Source organism: Aphelocoma coerulescens, chromosome 6 (assembly GCF_041296385.1).
Source record: "Aphelocoma coerulescens isolate FSJ_1873_10779 chromosome 6, UR_Acoe_1.0, whole genome shotgun sequence".
Classification (NCBI taxonomy): domain Eukaryota; kingdom Metazoa; phylum Chordata; class Aves; order Passeriformes; family Corvidae; genus Aphelocoma; species Aphelocoma coerulescens.
The window spans coordinates 14,599,809-14,622,209 of record NC_091020.1 but is presented as its reverse complement, the minus strand read 5'-3'; the positions used below and the strand labels follow the sequence as shown (position 1 = coordinate 14,622,209).

Here is a 22,401-nt window from a genome sequence, read left to right as displayed (position 1 = left end):
TTTTCATAAATAGAGTTTTTTTCTTAGGGTAGAGTCAAAATGTTCTTCTTTTCTTTTGGTCCATAGTTATTTCATTGAGAACTATCGCAAAGTTTGTTATTCAACGAAAATTGTTGTAGAACTTCTTGTAAGGCAGCCTCTTGCAAATTTTGTTAGGAGGCTTTTACAAGATCCATTTTTTCCTCCAACCTAGTTATTAAAAAGATAGCATGAAAACCAGAACCCCTGTACTTGCCTGTGTCTTAGATGCCTGTCTTGCAATAAACATTGTTCATAGTGAAGATCATTGACGTTTTAGAACGTTACTTGCTTCGTCCAATGCACCCTCTGGCCTCCTGAATGTTACTAATACAGATGAGTGCAGAAAACCAGTACAGACCCAAAAGGGCTCTCAAAGGCTCAATCAGTAAAGCAAAGGAATAGCATTAAGCTGCAGAAAAAAACCCCTCATTTAATCTGTATAGCTTCTGCAAACATAGGAAATACTACCAGAAGATGAGCCGGAGAAGCTTACGCTGTATACTGCATCAGTAATCTTCTAAAGAAACGCTTAAGAAAATGGGTATTGGGATGAACATTTTAATTTTTCTGTGTACGAATGGAAATAAGAATGGTGAGTTGTTCTAAATTCTGGAAGACAACTTCCAAAGATGTTCCACATTTAATGTTTTCTGAACACTTTTTTTGGTATTAGATTTGACTCTTTTGCTTTGATTGCTCACTAATATTTCTTAGAGTCTTTTTTTTCTAACTGGAAAAAATATCATAGATTTGACATGTAATGCTATTCACAGTTGATTTCTAGGGTGACATTTACAGCAGGCACATTTTCTGGGAAACATGTCTTTAAATATTGGTGTGCTTCAAAGGAGGAAAGCTGGAAAACAGAAGGCAGATGTCCACTGTGATGTATTGCTGGCCTGGTACCAAAAGATGCCAAGTGTCTTGTGTTAAGGCATTGTGAACATCACAGAATCAGTCCCCAAGCTGATCAGAGTGAGAAATACATCACCTTCATAAAAAGATGGAACTACTCCTGTTGGTGTGGGAAAGAATGTTTGTCTGTTATGCTACACTGTATTCTGCTGTATTTTTAAAATACTATCCATCTGTATGCACCATTTAGATTTGTGCATGTGAACCTGCATGCAGTTTAAATGCATGTTGTATTCCATTTTCCAGTAAAGTTAACAGAGGAGTAAAAGAAAAATTTGCTGGGCCTATTCTTCACTTAGCTTTTTATTTTTAACAAATGAAAAATACGTAGAGCAGTTGTCATTTGTTAAAGTGTAGCAGAAAGAGCGAAACAGGCCAGTGGATGCTTCATCAAGAACGCTCATTCAGAATGATGAATGTGGCTAAACACACATTTGTTCGTAAAACTTGCAGAGTGGATGAGCATCATTAAGCATGAGGAATAGGTGCAGCACACTGAGAAGAGAGTGGAGCAAACAGATGTTGTGAATTTTCGCAGACATCCTTCATCCACCAGTCCATCATTAATATGGTTGAAGGTGATCCTTTCTTTTTATTTAATAAGCACAAACAAAGTGTGTGTGCTCTAATACTGCTGAACACACTTTTTCCAGAGGGAGTGGGGTTTAGATAGAGGGCTACTAAAATGCAGATAGATTTCCTGTTTACATAGGGTGATGGCATTTCAGCTTTGTGGGCTTGCACGTATGGTTTGACGTGGCTACTTTCTTTCCTTTCAGCGTGCCTTTATTTGACAAGCTTCTAAATAGAAAGGTCTCAGTGTGCAAAGAATGCCCTGAAAACCCATTTGATCTGTGGAATTAACCTTTCTGAAGCTTTTACTGCTAATGCTGATTTTTTGCTTCTCTGTTGCTGTGAGAAAATTCCTTTATATATTGCCATGTTTCCAGGAATTTCTTAAATTTTCAGTCTTGAATGTTAATCACAATGTTTATCCCTGCATAAGATTTTAATTCCTGAGGCCCAAAAGGTTTGGAGGAGTGCATTTTATTTTTACCACAATTTTAAAGTTCTTTTGATCTTTTTTTTTTATACTTTCTTCTGCAATGATGAACTATAGAATTTCAAATTGCCTTTTACAAGTTCCTAACAATCCTCTTTTCATGATGGAGAGCTGCTTTTGTGCTGGTCATCTACAACTACAAAATGCTTACTCTTAGTTTATCAAAGGGTTGCTTGGGGTTTTTTTTATGTTCTAGCTCATGTTAATTTTTAGTCATTTATGTAAAAATCAGTACAGTCTTTTACAGCATATAGGCATACTCTTGAAAACAAAATTGTGCTTAAAGGTTTTCCCACATATTTTCATGAGCTAGGTACTCTGCTCCTGAAGCTTTTGCCAGCTTTCTGGGAATTTTCCCATGTGTCTTTAGCCTTGCACAACAAGTGTGTTCCAAATAGTCATATGCAGGAATTTTTGTAGGTACAAAAAATTTTTTACAGCACTCCAGCTTCAGTGAAAGTTGCAGGAAGGTGGCCTTGAAACAAAGGGAGGAGAAATATGGGAAAAATCAGGTTTTGAAGTACCATAACTGAGAAAGGTGATACAGTGGTCACTAATATATTTCTCTGTGTTAAGGCTTGCATCCCCTGTGCAGACACGTCCCAGAAGGGCAATGTCCTCTTTCATGTATTTTACACCAGCAAATGAATAGTTCATCAAGCAGTTCTAATTTTTTCTGCACAAAGCAGGAGAGGGGGAGAAAACCAATAACTTTATAGTGACACTAATTCTCATTTGTTCATCTCTATGTTTTGTAATCTTAATTACCTTTTTCTTGGTATATTTTTGATGGCTTTGAAGTGTTAGTGAAGATGTTGTGTAAAAACATCATGGAATACTATGCCAAAAATGTTAAATTCCTCTCATTAGGGAGAACTGAATAATTTTTCATATCTTTTCTGATGTTCATACAAATAGGTGATTTGTACCAGAGGCAAGGTCTTTAGCAAGAAATCCCAAGAGCCCTTCTATGTTCTGCAGACTTGAATTTTGCAATATAAAACTTCCAAACCCACTTTCTTCTCTATTTCCCCCCCCCACCCTTTTTTTTTTGCAAACTTTTTGTCTTTACAAGGTACACAGAATTCATTTTTTTTTCTTTCATTGTTTAGTTGTGGAAAAAAAACTATCATAGATCCTTTTCAACAAGAAGATTATTGTAATTAGGGAGAAATCAGCTGGTATACTTGCTAATAGCATACCTTTTTGTGCTTTGATTTCATGTAGCTGTTATTGCCTACTCAAGTTGCTGGGCTGTTCTAGATGTGCTTAATTGCTTGCCTGAAAACAGACTTTCCCTGTGGTAAAGCACTGTGCCTGTGGCCACTTCTGGTAGCTTATTTTTAGTGTCCTGGATGGGAGTGACATACAAACTGGTCTTTCATATTTGGGAGAAGGAATGCTTGTGGGCTTGGGGACTCGTGGGTGTTCCTTCTGAGCCTGTGTCAATGACCTGAGTAGAAATCATGGGGTTTGTATTATGACTTCTTTTATAAAAGTTTGCTTTAGTAGGCAAAACCTTTGGCACGTTGAGAACTTAGACCTGCTGTTCTAGGCTGCCTGTGAATGTGAACATGGGGTTAGAAAATGAGCCCAGAGGGTGAAGTAGAGGCAATACCAATATTCTGAAATCAGAATTTGTTTTCACTAACAGAGTGATAATATGCAAGATTATTTCTTATTGTAGGTACCACTTTTTGAAATTTAAATAAATAAGGGTGTTGAGGGGGAAAGTCAGGAGGCAAGAATTCATTCAGGGCACTGTAGATATTGTTGCTTTCTCTCAAACTAAATGGCTTGAAGGAACTGACTGGCAGTGGCTTAGATGCATAAATGATTTGAAAAATATGAGAACAAAAATTCTGTTAATTTGCCCATACACAAACTGTTTTAAAGATGGAATGTATTCTTTCCACCGTTCTGTCTCTTTACTTTCCCAAAAGCATTTAACAAGCCACCGCATTTTACCTCTGCAAATTTCCTTTTGAAGTTCTTCTGATACATAGTGCATACAAGATTTGACAGGGGCCTATTGTTATGGTGTTGCATTATTTCATTTTACTCTTCTACCTTCCTTTGGTCATTTTTTTTCTCCTGTTCCACAGATGCACTTGTAATCTTTTTGTTCAACATTAAATATTTCTTTGTGTGTTTTGTTACTGAAAATTTAAGTTAATAAGCAGTAATCTGATGAGCAGTGCTGCCTTACATGGGTCCTTAACAGTTTCTCCTATCCTTTCATTGTCCTTCAATTGCTTCATTCTTTTTATGGTAGGGGCTGAAAGGTGGACCAGATCAGAAGCTGTAATATGTCAAGAATGACGTAAGAAGAAAAGGATTCCCAGTCATCTCATTTCTCTGTTGCTGCTTGTCATGCAACTCCACAAGCAGTTGTTCCAATTGAAGGCTTAGTGTGGAAACACAAATGAGCAGCTGAAGCTGAAGGTAGTTGGCCTGTGAATCTCCTAGACAGAACTATATAAATACTACTTCAGCAAAATCATATAATATTGAAGTTATAAATTTATGGGATAGTCATTTGTCTGTTACAGATATTCCAAAGGGGACAGCTTTCTGTGTCAATTTAAAAGAATATTTAGCAGTGTTCCTTTATTCATCATGGCTTTTCCAAGTAGATTTAATCTTTAAAAAAATCATATTTGATAATGAGTTCCCAGTTTAAGTGTAAATTAGATATAGCTGTTACCCCACTGTGCCTCTCCTCAGTCAGTACATCATTTTCATATGCTAAACTGTATGGAAACATGCTGGGTGGACAGTAAGCAAAAATGTTTTTGGAGTTCATCTTGATGTGTTTATACATTAAATTTTATAGTCCCTGAAAACAGTCTGTAGTCCATTCTTTGTTGAGAAACATACAATAGAATCTTCATAAACTGAAAAACTTGTAGGCAAATAAAATTGATAATGTGGGCAATTATTTTGATTTTATTTGTGGCCAATCTGCAGTAGTTCTAGTTAGAATTTTAAGTAACTCAAGAATGGAAGTATCCAAGTCAAATTAGGATGTTTTCTGAGATGCTACATTTTGTATTGCCCTAATTTTATCCCATGTTTTTCCTAATATTTGTTGTGTGTTCCTTTTTCAGAGCTTAAATTTACAATTAGATTAATTTTGATTGACTTTCGGTTTTGTGGTACAGAGAGAAGAATGCAATTCTTGAATTCCATCAAAATTAATGCTAAACTACCACACTGAAACAGTTCTTCAATAAATTTTAAGTACTGAAGTAACATATAAATAAGAGCTCCTTGAATACTCTGAGGTGTAAGTATGCCTGTCAAGTCTAAATCCTTTTTCCTGATAGATTAACAGTTCCCCCAGTAACCTGAACCTTTATCAGTAATGTGCAAATTTACAAGGAAATGATTGGATCTGCAGCCTGTGTAGGTTGACACCAGTCTGAGCGTGTCATGCCAGCTCCAACATTTGTGATATAAAGTGATGTGTGTGCATGGGTAGAGATAATGGTGCTGTGTGGGGGTATGGTGGATGTTCCAGCAGCTCTCTTTTCAGCTGATGGGCTGAGTGCAGGCGTGTGCACGTGCTGATAGCAAACTCAGGGAATTATATGCAAGCTGGGGTGATGGTGGATCACATCCTTCCCACCCTGAAGAAAACACCAGCATGGAAGTTTCAATTCCTTATTCTAGAGCTGTTGTTTTTACCCCATTGGGAAGGTATTTGAACTTTCTATGCAGGATGCTTTTCTTCTTGTTAAGAGGGAAATAATGATACTGCCTGACTTGAGAAGAGGTAAAAGAGGACAGACACATTAACTAATTTCAACTAATGGGGATCACAAAGTGTTATGGAAATGCAGGTGGGAAGATTACTGCTTACTAATAAGAAAACCTTTCAAATTATGGTAGAGGGAACTGAGGATATGCACTGTTTCTCTTTGAAAATCAGTATCAGGATATTTAGAGGACAGGCTATCACTATTATGTTAAATTGTGCTACCTACAACGTAAGCTTCTGTCTTTGCTAAAGCTGCCAGGTTTTATAAACAGCTGAAGACAGAAAGGGTTTACTAAGAATAATGTTGAAGCCCAAAAGAATCCTGCAGCCTATAAATCTTAATAGAGGTTCTAAGATTCCAATGGGCTGCATGTGTCTCTTTTACCCAGCCTCACTCCATCTTGGCTCCCCTGTGATGACTGCAATTTTCTTGAAACAGAGGCACGGTGACTTGAATTTACTCGTGGCACTATTTGCCTACAAACAGGAATACATGCATATAACCTATGCAAATCAATAAAAGCATGTCAAGACCCCTTAGATCGCAGTGCTCTGCTAAAATGCAATTTATCATGCTGCAAATGAGAGTAAGAGACTAGGTAACAAATAGTGTCTGATCATTTAACTAGCACCTGTTGTCATGCATTTGAAAACTGCATTTTTCATTTGACGTACAGTAAATTGCATTTTCATATATATTGAATGGAAGAGGGGACTTGGGGATGTACATATGCAGGATTTCATGAACAATGGAAGTTTTACAGCTGCTTGCTTGAAGGGGTCATATCAGAGTCTAAAAATGTATTTGTTCAGTTTTTGGGAATGCAAAATATCTCTATTTAGAGAGAAAAATGTAGAAAGTGAGGGTTTGATGCAAATTTGTAGCACTGTTAAATGTATAAATACTAAGAATTGTTTCTAAAAAATATCTAAATTAGACAAATATTTTAAAATTTATTCTGCGAATGTGCCAAATCAGGTGAAAAACAGCGATATCTTTTGAGAAGCACCGTTTAAATTTGTTTTGAGGAGACATTCTTCTCCACTGAACCCATTTCTTTAAAACTGTTGAGGTGTTTGTTTGGGGTTTTGGAGGGATTTTTTCTTTTTTTTTTTTGGGTTTAAGATTTTGGGTTTGGGTTTTTTTGTTTTGAATTTGGGAGTTTTAGGATTTATCACAATGACTTACGTACATGTGAGGGAGACCTCTTCAGAGTCTGGAGGTTGTAGTAGTGTGCAAAGCTAAGACATGAATTTCAGTCTTGAAGCATATCACTTTCTAAAAGACTTAGGATTTTTTTAGCTAGTGTAAAACTTGTTTCTTTTGCTGAGATTAATCCAGTTATGGTTTGTGGTGCATCTTTTACTTCATAAAGAAATGGTCTTGGAGACACGCAGAAAGTACGTATGGAAATTCCAGAGCAATAAAGATCTTCTCCCCTGGACTAAGGGCTTTGCAAATGTTCATGGATTTTGCTGCCCCAGCTGATGTAAACTAATCTTCTGAGCATTTTTCCTATATATGTATATATCTCTGTTTTTAATGATGTGTAGTTCAGTTCTTGGCCTTAGGGGATATACTCGTGTAGGTATCATGATTTTTTCCATACAGAAAAAATAATTTCTTTATTTTACTCGCTACCAAAGCTACTTCTCACACCTTTGTCTTGTGTTGTTGTTCTCTGCTCACTAAGGAATTGGGTCCTTGGAAAGGTAGTATGGGGTTTTCTAGTTTCACGTGGCATGTTGTAGGTATATAGGTGTTCTTTCCTGAGGTTTCACTCAGGATTTTCATAAATTATAAATTTCCTTATTATATCGTCTGTATGAATGAGAGATTCAGGAGACTTCACTTCCTCAGTACTTGGAGCAGATTAATGAAACTTCTTTTATTGTAACACGTAGGTGATGCAAATGCTACAAAGATCCTGGTCATTTACAGTCCTTCCATTATCACATTAGTGCTAATATCCCCTGTGTTAACTTCTGTAGGTTAAGGTTTTTTTCATGCACTCTGAATGTTGGCCTAGTGCTGGCTATAGGAATAGATTTCTGAAGTGTATGAGCAGTTTTACATATCACAGGCCACGTGCAAATTTTGCCTGCAACTTGAAAATTTTAAAACAAACAATTAACCAAAAAAAGAAAAAACTTCTTCACTTTGACTCCTGCAAGGAGAACTGTACACCCAAGAATGTTTTTCATAGTATTATGTTTTAAGGACTTGGTGTGCTGTTATTAGGCTGAAGACATATTTTTAAACTTCTGTTAAAAAAAAAAAATTGCAGATTTCATTGATACAATTCCTTTTTCATAAAATTACATTTGTTAGTAGAAAAAAGAGATTATAGCCTTACTGATATATTGAGGAAATTTAAATAGGGGGTTTTAATGTACAGTCAATTTTTTACTAACAGAAGTGACTTAATTGTGGTAAGTTAGGTGTAAATGCTTATTTGAGAAAAATCCTTTAAATGTGCATTGACAGCAAAGAAAATGCAAACCAGTGTAAAGACAGACTGGTTTGCAGTGTTTCAGCTTGATTTTGCTAGCAATGAAATGTAAATTGTGTTATGGTGCAGAAAACTATGCCAAGTCATGGGTTTTATTTCAGATCATTAGTATGATGAGCATGTTGTGTTTATGTGAACAAAACTCTGATGAACGCTAATCTGAATGGCTACTTAGTAATTTCAATCAGTTGGTAATTATTGTTTGGCAACAAAAATACCAGTTTCATCCAATAAAACTGGTAGCCTTATGTAATTATTTCCTAATTGTTTCCTTCTAGAGTCTTGTCTTAGTGTCACGTGTTAGTATGATTATTCAGCTTTTACCTTTCTGATTTTCATGTCCCATTGGCTTGGCCTCAGACTATGAGCAAGTGTATGTAGGCAGGCAGCAGGTCATATGTACATGCTTAAGGAAAAACCCCAATTCACACAGCAGAGAACAAAGAGTTTGTCTTAAAAAAAAAAAAAAAAACCAAACAAGAAAAAGTTAATTAAACAATATAGAGAAATTACTGCTAAACATCTTACTTCTGTAAATGGCAGTCTTTTAGGAGGGGAGAGTCTTCAAGTGGACTTTGATGATCCTTGTAGGTCCCTTCCAACTTAGGATGTTTTATTATTCTGTGAAGTGTGTGAAAAATACATATTTTGAAATGTCATATTGTTAACATGTTTGCGTTTTGACTTCTTGTGTGTGTGTGTGTATTTTTGGTTTTTTTTTTTTTTTTTTTTTTTTTTTCCCTGGGAGCATGGCAGTCTTTTATTTCACCCTAAATGCCCCTTTCATTTGGAAGATATGGCAGACCCCTCCACAGGCCCAGTTAAACTCACTTGGGAAGAAACACCAGCAGCATGAGGAGCTGTGCTTGCAGAGGGGCACTTGGGTGGAAGTTTTATCTCTGCTGCCATCACCAACTCCGTGTGGATTTTTTCTCTTGGGGCAGCTGGGGCCAGGCAAGGCCAGCAGTTTGGTTCTCAGTGCCAGGGAGTACATGGGGATGGCAGCTGCTTGGGGCTGTTTCACATCCTCTTAATAAACAGAGGTGGAAAAAATGAGCTTCTCCTGGAGTCTCGTTGCTTCCCATCTTTTGACACCTTACCTGCTTGTGGGGAGAGAGTAAGAGAAATGAAAAACAGTAATGCTGGTCCACTCCTTCTCTGGCTTGAAAGGTGGCAGTTTTTCTTCTTGCCCTAGGGGTGTTGGGCTTATGGAGAAGCCTTGGAAGTCTCCAATTTTCCACATTTAAAAATCTGATTTGCTTAAGGATGAGTGGATGATATTTTCAGGAAGACTCCCGTGAGTGTGAGTGGAGATTGTTTTTCTGCACCTCTCTAGGATCAACATTTTATTTCTCCCATCTGTTTCTCCTGCCTTAGCATTTGAAACTTGCATATTACAAAGTAAAGGCTCTTTTAGGGGAAGGTCCAAAACTGTTACCTGGCACATGTTGCTGCCTTTCTGCCAGCTTACTGGCCACGTACTTCCCCTGTGTTTTAGAAAGGTGGTGCACCTCTCCCCAAAGGTGGAACTGCCTTTTGAGTGGTTTGCATGAGGTGGGCTGTACGGAAATCCTGCGGAAAACGGAGGATAAATTTGTAGCAAAGTGCAAATACTGAAATGAGGTTTTTGTGCTCTGCTCACCAAGAGCAAAACAGGCAGCTAATTTCCCCCCCCCCCCTCTCTTATGGGAGAGTTTTTTCCTCAAATGATTGATTGTGATTTGGTATTATTGCTTGCTGATAAAACTCAATTTTTGAATGTTTAAGTTTCAGTTTGATCTATTTTCTTGTGTCTAGAAATATATTCAAATGGTTTTAAAATGAGAAATGTGCCAGCTAGGATTATTTTGGTGCAAAGATTTCCATTTAGTTAACAGAGAGAAGGAGAGAGAATTTTTAAAATAAAGCATCTTTGAATTGCTTGCAAAGGGAACAGAAAACACATATTTTAAATATTTTGACGTAGCAGGTCAGAAGGGATGTGTTTCATTTCATTGTTTAAATGTTTCCTATATGTCTTCTATCTATACAGTCTGCCTGTTTTGAAACTTCTGTAAAAAGTAGTAGTTCTCGCAAGTAGCCCCTATGACATTCATTTGTAATACCACGCAAATGCTGTGACTTTGCCAGCTGTGTCTCTTCTTAGTGTAGAAGGCCCCAAACTATTCTTGATACTTGTTCTGAAGATAAATTAGTGGCTTCTAAATAATGCAGTGAACCCTAATTCTCTTTGATTAGTAGCGAGTTAGATGATAGCGACCCATTGAAATTGGTCATCAGCATAAATAATGAGTGAATGAACTGATAAAATGCAAAGTCACCGGCCATCATAAATCAAATGAAATCCACTTTCTCTGGAAGTCACTGAAATTAGAAGTCCGTGCTCCTATTAATTATTTTGCCTTCTGAAGACGACAGTGTTATAAATCAGCCTTGAAAGGCACTTCACTTAGGAAGCTGAAAGAGTAAGACTGCCTGCAAATTGTTTTGTATACGCACCTAATTGTTTCTTAAGTAACCCACCTTTTGTAGGATGACTGCTGAAAAGCAGAGAATGTACCCAAAAGTGTCGATTAATGAAAGTAGCAGACATTCCTGTAAGAAAATTATTTGGTCAGAATAATAGCTGCATAATAATTATGCATTGGTCAGTCTGAAGCTGAACCTACTGTTCTTGTTAGGCAGGGTTCCTCCAGTCAATTTAAACTTGAGGGGATTCTCATTTATTAGCTAGATATAATTACATGGCAATAAGAAAATTGTCAATGAAAGAGTCTGGAGCAAGAAAAAAATGGGCATGCAGACAAGTTTAGTTTAAAATTGTGCTGTGCATTTGCTTAAACAACATATTGCAAGAATTTGGAATGACATGTAAATGCTTCCTGCAGAAAGTGTATATGTATTTCTGTTGTAGTTTATCTATGCATTTTTGTATCTTTAGATATGAAGACATATCTATAGGGCATTAAAAAACCCACCGTGCTCTCTCTGAAGTTATTGAACACTCCTTGCACAATATCTTAATTTTTCTTTGTTGTGCTGGAACCTCCTTGTGTGTATCATTTGATTATGCCCAAAGGTGTCTTTGTTCATATCACCAGTAATTTAATGAAATAGATGTGCTTTGAATCAGAGAGAAGATGAATGGTCACAGGACACTCCTTGGAAAATGCAGAACAATGGCATTACTTTTGTGGGTGTTGGAATATAGTTCCAGCTTTTCATGTCTTCTGTGTCCTAAACTGCTTATAGATGTTGAGCTTATCTGGGAAACACGGTATAATAGGGAGGTGAGAAAGGCTGAAAAGAAATGGTTAAAAAAGGATAAAAGTGTATACAGCAGAGAAAAACAGGGAGAAGTGTGTATATGTTTAAGAAAATATATCGAAATAATATGTATAAAAGTATAAAAGGTTAGACTCAGTACCAGGCTTTTACTTCATGTATGCTTATCTGATTTTATGTCAATACTTGATCTGTGTGCTAGACAACCAATTATGGAGAGAGCAAGACATATAAATATGTATTGTGTGGGACTTCTACCTCTCTCCACAAAAGATATGACTTCATGTTATTTTCTCCTGAGGCATCATAAAACATATACTATGATTTCTTATGCTTACGTAACTCTTTGCTTAAATATTTGGTTTTTTCTGAGGAAAAACTGGACAGAAAGCAGAGTCAGATATTTTTCCAGATATTTTCAAGCCATAAATGCCTTGAAACTTGTGGAATATGAAAATATTTTTAACTGCAGTGTTCTTCTCTCCTGCACTCCTCTCTTCTGACTTCATTTACTTATACATACCTATATGGTGTACTGTGGGTTTTTTTCTTTTTAAAAACCAAAGACAACTTCAATGGTTATTTTCATTTGCAGTTCTGTGTGGTGGATCTTCCATTTATCAACAGATCTGGGAACCAGACAGGTTCTTGTATGTTTTTTAGCTATTTTGGAAAAGCACCAAAATGTAAGGCAACGAAACTGGAACTTGCACTTTTGAATATGTCCATCTCCTTACTCCTGAAAATTAAACTTTCTCATATTATATTTGCACATATTTCTCTTTTTATAGGCAATAATACACACTTCTGGTTAATCAATGCAACTTAATATGCAAAAATATTCCTCGTTCTGGGACTTTGTTGAATTCTAAAACTCTGTTCCTGTTCCTATTTGCTAACAGATGTGACTGTCTTGGGAATTTGATAATTTTTATTCAGTTTAAGATCTAAGTACCTGTAAAGGTTTGTTTGTAATATGGTAGGGCTTTAATCTTTGATTTCTTTTAACTTGTGCACTTGCTGCAGTTCAGTAGCATGGATCAGTGGAAAACCTCTGCATGCCCACTCTGTCCATAAGTGCCCCTTTAGTAGCATCTTTACCCCCAAACTGACAGATTAAAATGTGCAGACACAGTGTTGGAAACATCAATACCATTAAACTATGGGTACAAATAAAGTAATATTTTAAGTTTTGAGCCATGTGAGTTGTGGAGGATCTAAAGGGGATAAATCCTTACCTTTTAGGTAACATTGTGAAGGAGAACAATCTGCAAGCAGTCAACAATTTTTTTTCAAAGGACTTCTGTCTCTTATAATAACTAGAAAGTTGTTCTCAGCTAAAACAAAATAAATTGGGTGAAATAAAGAGAAATCGAGTTATTAGTATAGTAAAAATATCTTCATCTACCGACACAAAGTAATGTTTTTGAGTGGTTATTGTATGCAGTGTTTGCTTAAGTGCGTTACACACTGTAAATGAAAGAATGTTTTTAGAATCTGGATAAGTCAAAATTCAGGTAATTTATGAATTAGTCTGCGAATGATGCTAGTCAGGAAGGCTGTCTTTGAGATGTGAGCTTTCAGTTCTATTGTCCAATATGTTTCTATTATGATTATTTATAATCTAGTGATGGCAAAAGACTGCTACAGCAAAAGAAAGTTCTTTGTTGAGAAAATGCAAACAACTGCACTTGAGCAATTACTATGGTAATTGAGTTACTTACTTTAAAAATAAATCTAAGTTGCATTAGATTTGCTTGGATAAAGGTGTTTGATTCATATGTCAGTACTAATTAGCAATGGGTGAGTGCAGGGAGCAGTCCAGTAAGTGGTTGCAAATGTCAGTCTCGAACATCATTGTCAATACCTCTTTCATACCTTCCCTGAAGTGGTCCAGTGTCAGGATTTCTTGGTTTTGACTGTCTGTGTCATCATATTTGAGTGCAGTGTCCTGAAGATTTCCCTTCAGCTGGATGTACTTTAGATGAATTTGTGTTCATATTTCACAGACTTGTATACAAGTTAACAATCAAAAGAAGCAATGTTGTGTTTTTACTGAAAAAACCTATTAGCTGCCATTCTGCTTTAGGAGGTACCTCACTTTAATGGCATTGATCCACTTAGCAAGTCCTGTATGTCCTATATGCTGTTTGATATAGGGTGCTACTGAAGAGGCTCCAACTTTCCTCTGTCTTTTCTCATTAGGAAAGAGACAATCCTTAGAAAGTTGCTGTCTTATGCTTTGATACAAGATGATGAATTTGATTCTCTTGCTAACTTCAAGACCAGTTACTTAACCTGTGTAGTGATTTTTGTTGCAAGGCAAATTCGATAAATGTTTAAGTAGTTCCATTGTGTCTCTAGGAGAGAAAGGCAGTATGAAGAGAAGTCTAGAAGATGGCAAGACCTGCACAACTCTTCAGGTTGACAACAGTGGTGGCTGAGAGAGGAAAATACCTTTTTTTTTTTTTCATTGTAGGAGTAAGTTTAAGCACGTAATTAATTTCCTGACTGTGGGAGTAAGGTTCACTGTAAGGCTTCCCCACAAGGCACTGACAGATAAGAAAAGCAGAATCTACTGGAAAGTGTTTAGTAATTGTATTGAAAAGATACTTCCACAATGTCCAGACTTGGATAATAACTGATAATAGTTTTACTAACTGGTCTGAGGCACAAATGACTGACAGTGCTAATCTTCTTTACATTGCAATAGTAAGTGACCCTGAACCACAGAATACTTGAGAAAGAACTCAAGCTATGGTAGAGGAGCCATCAGGGTATAATGCAAAGGGCAGGCTGTTGTGTAACTTAGTGTTTAATTCTGGCTATAATAATTAATGGCTAGTTTAGATGAAATGTTTGCGTAGACACTTGTAAAAGTCACTATAGTAGGGAAGTGTGGCCTTCCCTACTCAGCTGTTGGAGATACCTGGTTGGTAAGGAGCACGTAGAAATTTTTGTTTGTTGCCTGGGATGATGTATTTGAATGCTTGAAAGTCAACAGCCATTGGCTACAGTCTCGGTGTGTATTTGATTGCGCAGCCTTTCTAGTGAAAACAGTGCTGCAGCTCTATAAATAGTACATAACCCTTATGAACAACAGAAGTGACCATTTTGAGAGTGGTACTGAAGCCAAATGAAAGGCTTTTGCTCCCATGCTGAGTTCCCTAAGTGGTGGAGGCAAACCAAGGGAAACATTGACCTGCTGTGTCCATGTCCCAGCTGTTCTAATGCCCATCTCGTGTCTTTCAGTGGCATTACTGGGACGTGTTTCCTCTGATGCCATGAGTGTCACTTGGTGGAACAACATGGCAAAAGATTGCATAAAAGTCCAGTTCAGAGACACAGAACGGGTTTTGGTTAGTATATGCTGCAATATCTTGTAAATCTTGCTATATCTTGTGGTCTCTCAGTGGTTTATGTCCTTAAAATACTAACAAAACTTGTTGAATTTGAAATTGAACCAGGGATAGGGTTGGAATAAAGCTGGCTTTTGTTGAGTCTGCACAATGTTTTGTTATTGTAGCTGTTGTACGTGGATGTTTTCAGAACAGCAGATAAAATAGATTTAGTATTGCAACAACTGTGTAACCTGTAGTTAAATACCTGATGTAAATTCTCAGATGATATTAAGAAAATGTGTGCTGTCATAAATTGATTTTCAAAACATCTGGCTTTCTAAAAACTTTTGAATTTATATAAAATTCTCCACCTGCTCTTGTAGATACTCTTTCAAACAGTATCTCTGAATTGTCCATTCAAGGGGTTGAACACATACTTTCATTTTATTTCATATGCTAATTAATAATGTAATTTGATTTGTTATTTTCATGGGAAAACACTGTTGTCTGCTTTCTACAGTTGTAAAGAAAATCAAAATAAAAATAGCATCAGATTTTGAATAATAAAGTTAATAAGGAGTTAAGTTTCTTATAATATTTCTTGTTTGATCCTTGATTTAAAAAAAAAAGCCTGCATGTAAATATATTTTTATGTATGCTAAGCGTAAAGATAGCTCTGTCCTACCATATTGATTTATTAGATTCTCTGACATTTTAGTTGTGGTCGTTATGTTATATTTATGAGATGAATGTTGGATTCGCTCATTATGTTATCCTCATTTATTTTACATACTTTTATGGCTGGTTGTGCTCAGCTTTACATTTAAAGCTTTATTGCAGCTGTTAGTGTTGGGGGGAGGGGGAGGCAAGTACTTATTGATCAGAATTTACATGTTTACTGTTGTAATAATGATTTATGTAATCTTTTTCTACATATAAGGTCTTTCTCTGAAATAAAATAGTATAGTTCAGGAGGTCTCTTCAACTGAAAGAAGGTTTTGCTTAGGAAGTTAGGGACTGGACTTGGCTAGGGTAAAATGGTGAATGCTTCACAGTACTGATGATGAATTTTTCCCGTATGTAAAATGATGCAAGTGATCTTTATAATTTAACATTTTGTTTATGTTTACTTTACACTCAAGATGAAGCAATGCTAATGTTAAAAATTATTATTTCTCAGAGACTGTCCGTCATTTAAGGATCATCTGACCACATGAAATCTTCCTTGATTTAGATTTATGTCACAATGTAGTCATCCTGAGTGTCCATTTTGCAGCAAGGGAGACAGAAACCCTGAGTTTTTACAAACACAATTGAGCTACCCTTTCTGAGAAGCCTGTAACACATGCAAGCTAGAAGGGTACTGAACATTTACTTGCCCTTCTGAGGGGTTCTGAAGTGTGCTGGGAAAGCCCCTCTCTGCCCCACATCCTTCTGCTTGGAGCAGAGTGAAAAAGTTGCAGTGGTAGTGGTGGGAATGGCAACGCATCTGAGAACTTCTGTCAGGAGTTTGCCGATGAATTGCCTCCAATTCTGCATCGCCATTGGGATCTGGGCCACAGTTTGTAAATGCCTGCTTTTGAAGATGGAAAGAATTGATGTGAATATTAGGGAGCTATTTTTATGTAAAGCAGACTGCTGCTCTTGTACTTTGACTCTGTATTTGATGGTGTAGTTAAAATTTGGCAGCGATCTTAAGAAATAATTTCTTATATAATCTATACCTTCCTTTTGATTTTCTAGGAATAATTTATTTGGAATTGCTGTGTGCTATATAAATTCATCATTGTTTTTACAGACTCTGAATGTCGAGAGCAAATGATTTCTAATCAAGATCTCTAGGTTACTGTTCATAATTAAGCTTAGTATTGTGTATAATTCACTATACCACATTTTCCAGTGACAGCCACGTAAATTAGATATCATCACAAGGGTTCTGAAGATTTATATTGTTATAAGGATACACTGCAGCCTTTTCCCATAAAATAAAGTGTGTTTTCCTGGCATGTAGAAATTCTGTAAAAACCCTGCGTTTTGTCATCCAAGTTTTGAGCTGATGTATATCTGTTGTGTAGTCTGCAGACAGGTTTTACAGCTTTTCTGTACTCAGTGGTGCTTCTCCCACCAAGTATACTTTTGATAACACTGAGTAGATAGTACAATTTGGAGGGATTTATATCTTGTAAAGCAAAGCATAAATTACTTTAATTAATACATCTTAATATCATTCTTCTGTAAAACTGTATGCACAAGTACAGGAGGTACTCGGATGGTAAGTCTTTTATTTTGGAATATTGTTCATCTCCAAACAGTCCTCTGTATCTTCTGGCATTTGATTTTCATTGGTATGATTTCTGACTCTTTTTTTTAATATGCATACTTCTGAAATACAAATTAGTTTTTTTCTAATGAATCATTATCATGTGCTATCATCAAAGGTTACTCATTGAAAACTTGAGAAAAAGGCAATCAAAACTAATTTTGATTGTTAATGGAAATGTATTTTTGGTCTTAAATGGCTTCCTTCAGCAATAATTATAGTTATGCCTCTTGGGTATTTTTGGATTTCGAAATTTACATCCAGAAGGTCTTTTTCATTTAGTAGTTAATCTTTTACAGAACACTGCAAATTTATACTTCTACCTAACATTAGCAAAGTCAGGAGAGTGTATTCATCGATCCATCCTTTTAAAATATAGATGTAAATGTTTTTTTCTGTATTGTGAAGAAATGTCTGTGTCTATACTGTACACAAGCTCAAGCATTTATATCATTGTGTAGTTGAGTTCTGAGTGTCGCTTCTCAACTTGAAATACATGAATTCAGTCAGTTCATATAATTGATAAGAATTAACACCAAGATAATTATGTATCCTTGTGGAAAGAGATTTCTGTTTTTCAGCCACTAAGAATTTTTGTAGAAAAGTAGAAGCATTAGTGTGTGTATTAATTTGGGGGTTTAGAAGTTATTACAAAGTACGGGTCATAGTAATTAATAAAGGCTGAATTAGTCATGCAATATTTCACTACTGAAGTAGTTACTAAAAGATGAGGCTTTTTTCCTCCTGCAGTATTTTCATGTACAGCTGTTAATCACATGTTTCTGTAAACCACTGAGGTATAAATCCTCCCCTCCTACTGAAAAAAGATTTCCTTTTGAAAAGGGATTGGTGTGTACCTTTTTCATCCAAATTCCAGCAAAACCTTCCCCTCATGTTAAAGGTCTTAAAATTAAAGTTCTTATCCTCTAATTAAAAGTGGAAATCCAAAATGTATCACTGATTTGGGTGTCTGATTTTGTTTTTACCGTAAGTATGCAGTTTCCCAGAGTTTAAGAAATGGTTAAAATTAATCCTGTGTGCAGTTACTGAGAGAAGAAGCAGGCAACAAATGTCAATAAATCTAGATCTGTTTGAAGCAGACGTCACTAAATCTTAGTCTTGACTGCTCTCTGGTAGTGTCAAGAGCTGCTCTGTAAGATGAATTTGAGGGGAGGATGAAAAAGGTACCATATTAAACCACTGCACTGATAAGTTTAGTTAAGAGGCAGAAGATGTGTCCTTGCAGTGACATTCAGTGGCCGATATTTGTTTCCCTTTAAATAATATGCTGTACATCTATGAGAATGATGGCTTGGTGTTTGTGACATTGCATCTTCACCAAGGTTACTGGCTCCAGGACAGGCAGTCTTTCCTCTCTTTCTCTCTCACACCCTGTCAATAAATATCCACTTGTCTGAGGAAGTGAGATACAGATTTTACAGCTGACACCAGAGCATCTTCATTTCCAGAAGCAATGAGTTTCAACACATGTGAACGTGAAGTAGGGGAGAAAAAAATTAAAGGAATATATCTTTCAAGTCTTTGTCATAAGAAAGCAGTTACCTCTTCCAGACAACAAACCCCAAGGTTTGGCAATAGTATAACGTTTTAAGTCTTCTAGTGAAACAAAGAAATTTCTATTGTAACAGATTGAATTTAATCCAAAGCTTTGGTTAAAACCATATAAATATATTACCTTTTCTGTATTGTATATTAATATCTATCTATATGTATATATATGTTTCCACTTTAAAACAGGAAAGTAATTTAAGAACCATTATCATACATACATAGTGATTTTCTGCTCTATTAATTCAGGGTGTTCATAATCTGGTATTAGATAAACCCTTCACTGTTTGGTTCTACCCAAACATGCAGCTTCTACAGCTCTTAAGTGAAAGGCAGGGAGGTGATACTCCATATACACAAATATATGTATGCCTAGTAAACCAGGAATATCTAACACTGGGATTTTTTACTACATGTGGGGATTTTGAGTAAGAAGTTGTGTAAAAAAGTGAACAAATCTCAGTCAACTGAAGACTATAATATTTTTTCTAATTTGTAGCCTATTCTTTCCCTGAAAAGAAAAGCATATAATTCAGTGGAAATAATTAAATCTGTGGTTTATTTCATCTTCAATTCATGTTTATGTGAGCTTAATGTCTGTGAGTAGAAAGACTCTTACCCATTCTTCTCCTTTTTTTATTTTAAAACTATGTTAAATAGTTAAAGTCTGATTTCTCATTAGCTGGTACCAAACTGCTGATATGTTCTCTGTTGGTGTCCCTCCCCTTCTCATGACTTCTTCCACCCCCCAGCTTCTCCTCATCCTCCAGCTGAGCTCTGATTCTAGTCCAAGTGCTGGTTTCTTGCCATGAGTAGTACCACCTCATGAGGTAGAATTGAGTTTTTCATAACATTTTTCAGCTGTTTAGAGGCCTGTTTGAATCCATACAGTAGATACCACTTATCAGTTCGCCTGTGAGGAGATGTTTAGCTGTTATAAGAGCAGAGATGTAACTGTATTTACAGTACTTTTCAGTGTGGGGGCAGCTTTTTCTGGCAGACTTTTATAGTGCTTGTGATAGGGGCTCTGAAGATTCTTCTGTTGTACAGGTGTGCTGCTATGAGCAGGACTGAGGCAAGCTGAATATCATTTTCTGAGCCCTTCTTAGGATTTCCTGCTTTGTGTCAGCTTCAGGGTATGTGGAAATACTTTCATAATATGTTATTGGCTTGCTAAAGGCTCTTATTCTATGGAAAGAAGCGTCTGAAATGTGCAGCCTGAAAACATTGGTTGCTTGATATTAAAATAATGTGGATCATTAAGAGCTGGTGTTTCCAGTTGAGAATTCCATTCTGGGATCTTTCTAGAAGTGTAATAAATCCTGTGCAGGATAGTGTGCTATGGCAAGAATATCTCTGAGATTTAAGATTTAATTTTTCAGTGTAATAGGTAACTGTGTCTCAGGTTGAAATACTTAAAGAAACCTTTATCATATATTTGTATCTTGAATGCCTAGATTATTTTTCCAAATGTGGTTTGTTACCAAAAAGTCTATGCCCTCAGAAATTTCTTGTGACTGCATGTCTTGCACAAATTTTTCATGTAAGTATGAGGAATTGTTTAGATTCAGAACTCTCTAGGAATATCTGGCTAATATGCTTTTTGGTGGAAATTGTCTAGCAATTCTTAATTCTAAAGCAAAATATTTTAAATCTTTTTAAAAATGGTTTTGTTAGGTCTGCTCTTTTGAATCACAAATATATGATAAAGCAGCCTGGGTTATCTGTTCAGTTGCAAGAAAACCTGGAAAGCATTACTTTTTTCCTATGTTTTTGGAGACACTAAGTTGTATCTTTTGAGTCCCAGTTTCTTGATGAAAAGCTGTCAAGGACAGTGAATTCCTAGCTTCCTTTTGTCTCTCTTCAGAAGGAGAGCTGAAGTTTGGTTGCAGTCTATTGTATGAGGCCAAGGAGATTTGACGTAGGATTGGTAGGTGTCAGCACAATTATGTAAGTTACAGCTCTAATACCATGCTGGAGTATACAAAGTGCTGTTTTTTTCTGTGTGGGTTATTCCCATTCCCATATAGTATGTTGAATGAGTAAAAAGATTAAAGGGGAGTGAACCTCCTCATCAGCTCCCAATTCAGGCTTGATTTGCTGTTCTGGAATCAGACTCTAAATGGTGTGATTGTGTGCCTCTTCAATACTTGTATCCATACAAAAGGACAGGATGACTTACTGTCCCAGAACTGTGCCTTAGGAACTTCCACTCTTGGGTGCACAAATGTTGCATGAGAGAGATACAAACTGAAACATCAGAATTAACCATATTGAATAATATAGATGCATAAAATTGCCTTCAAAGTATTAAGCATAGCTAAAGAAGTTTATTCAGTTGTTACAAAACTTACTGTATTTTTAGCCAAGTTAGCTGTACTGTAAATTAGGAGCTGTAAATTAATTGGAGTATCAATCCATTTATTTCAATTTTATTTTACTACTTTTTACTCTGTGATGTTGTAGTAAGCAATTATGTATGAAAACTGTAGTAAGAACTTTTTAGCATCTCTATTGAAAATTCCTCTGTGAGGTAAGTTTTAAGAAATATGTATTTTAAAGTAGTGAGATTCTGGTAATTCATGTGGAATATTTTGCCTGAAAGCAAGACCTATGAAGAGCAATGGGTGCTCTTGATAAAGGGTAGAGGGTTGAGGTTTTAATGCTCTTCAGTTAAAAAGCAAAACAAAAGCGAAAGCCAAAACCCCACAACTTCTTAAAGAGTATCCAAGAAACTCATGCATGCATGGAAGAACAACAGAATGGAAAAGAATAACAAACAACTTCTATAAAGTGCTTTGGACATGTGTTGAGGAAGATTAATATTGTTATTTTCAGAAATATTTGCACAGACCTAACACACGATTGCTTATTTTTATTACTGACTCTGGACTAGTAATTAACAATTCTGGAGGCTACTAAACAGGTTCTGGTGAAAATAATTGTTCACTTTCAAGAATTCTCTTACAGACATGTTCAAGTTCATTGCAAATGTTTCTCATTAATTTACTGATGAGTATTTTCTTTCCATAGACAAAAGGAAAGGGGAGGGAGGTCTGTGGAATTGTATGTTTTTCACTTTGACAAATGGTGAATTTCACAGTGGTTCACAGGGACTTCTGTTCAGGTGCCTCCTGCAATAAGTTGTAGTGCTTCCTTTCCTGTGCACCACTTGGAGTGTTCATCCCTGCTCTATTTAAGGCCATAGATTACTCATGTCTTTTATGGGTGCAAACCTAAATACACAATTTGAAAAAGAAATGTGACAGGTAATAGTTGCTGTATTTTTTGAAACAGATAAAAAGTATTCCATGAGTCTTGAACCAGTGCTCTCCTCATGGAAGTTTTTTAAAAATGTGATTATCGAGAGATACAGCAATGCTGTAGTAACAAAATATACCTTATGTTTGCACTATAACTGAATTATTATTGCTAATTATAGTAAGTATTTTTAGTCATTGATATATGCAGCCACTAAAACACTGCATTTATCAGCTGAGTGTTTTTTCTCCTTGGCTTTGATGTTGCCAGTGTATATTTAATCTCAATTTATTTCTACTAGTCATTGTTATATAAAACCTAATGCATGGAAACACAATATTTATCCCAGC

General features: G+C 36.1%; 1 protein-coding gene and 1 long non-coding RNA gene across 2 annotated transcripts in view; both read left to right on the top strand.

The window, feature by feature from the left end:
• The window catches only part of LOC138112367 (uncharacterized), a 120,469-nt gene extending 105,123 nt beyond the window's left edge, over positions 1–15,346 (top strand). Inside the window, exons 2-4 of the long non-coding RNA XR_011151722.1 lie at positions 4,275–4,444; positions 5,110–5,288; positions 13,925–15,346. This is a non-coding gene — a long non-coding RNA (uncharacterized lncRNA). The remainder of the gene's footprint in view (positions 1–4,274; positions 4,445–5,109; positions 5,289–13,924) is intronic.
• The window catches only part of LRMDA (leucine rich melanocyte differentiation associated), a 617,496-nt gene that overhangs the window by 215,059 nt on the left and 380,036 nt on the right, over positions 1–22,401 (top strand). The gene's annotated exons all lie outside the window — the stretch shown is intronic.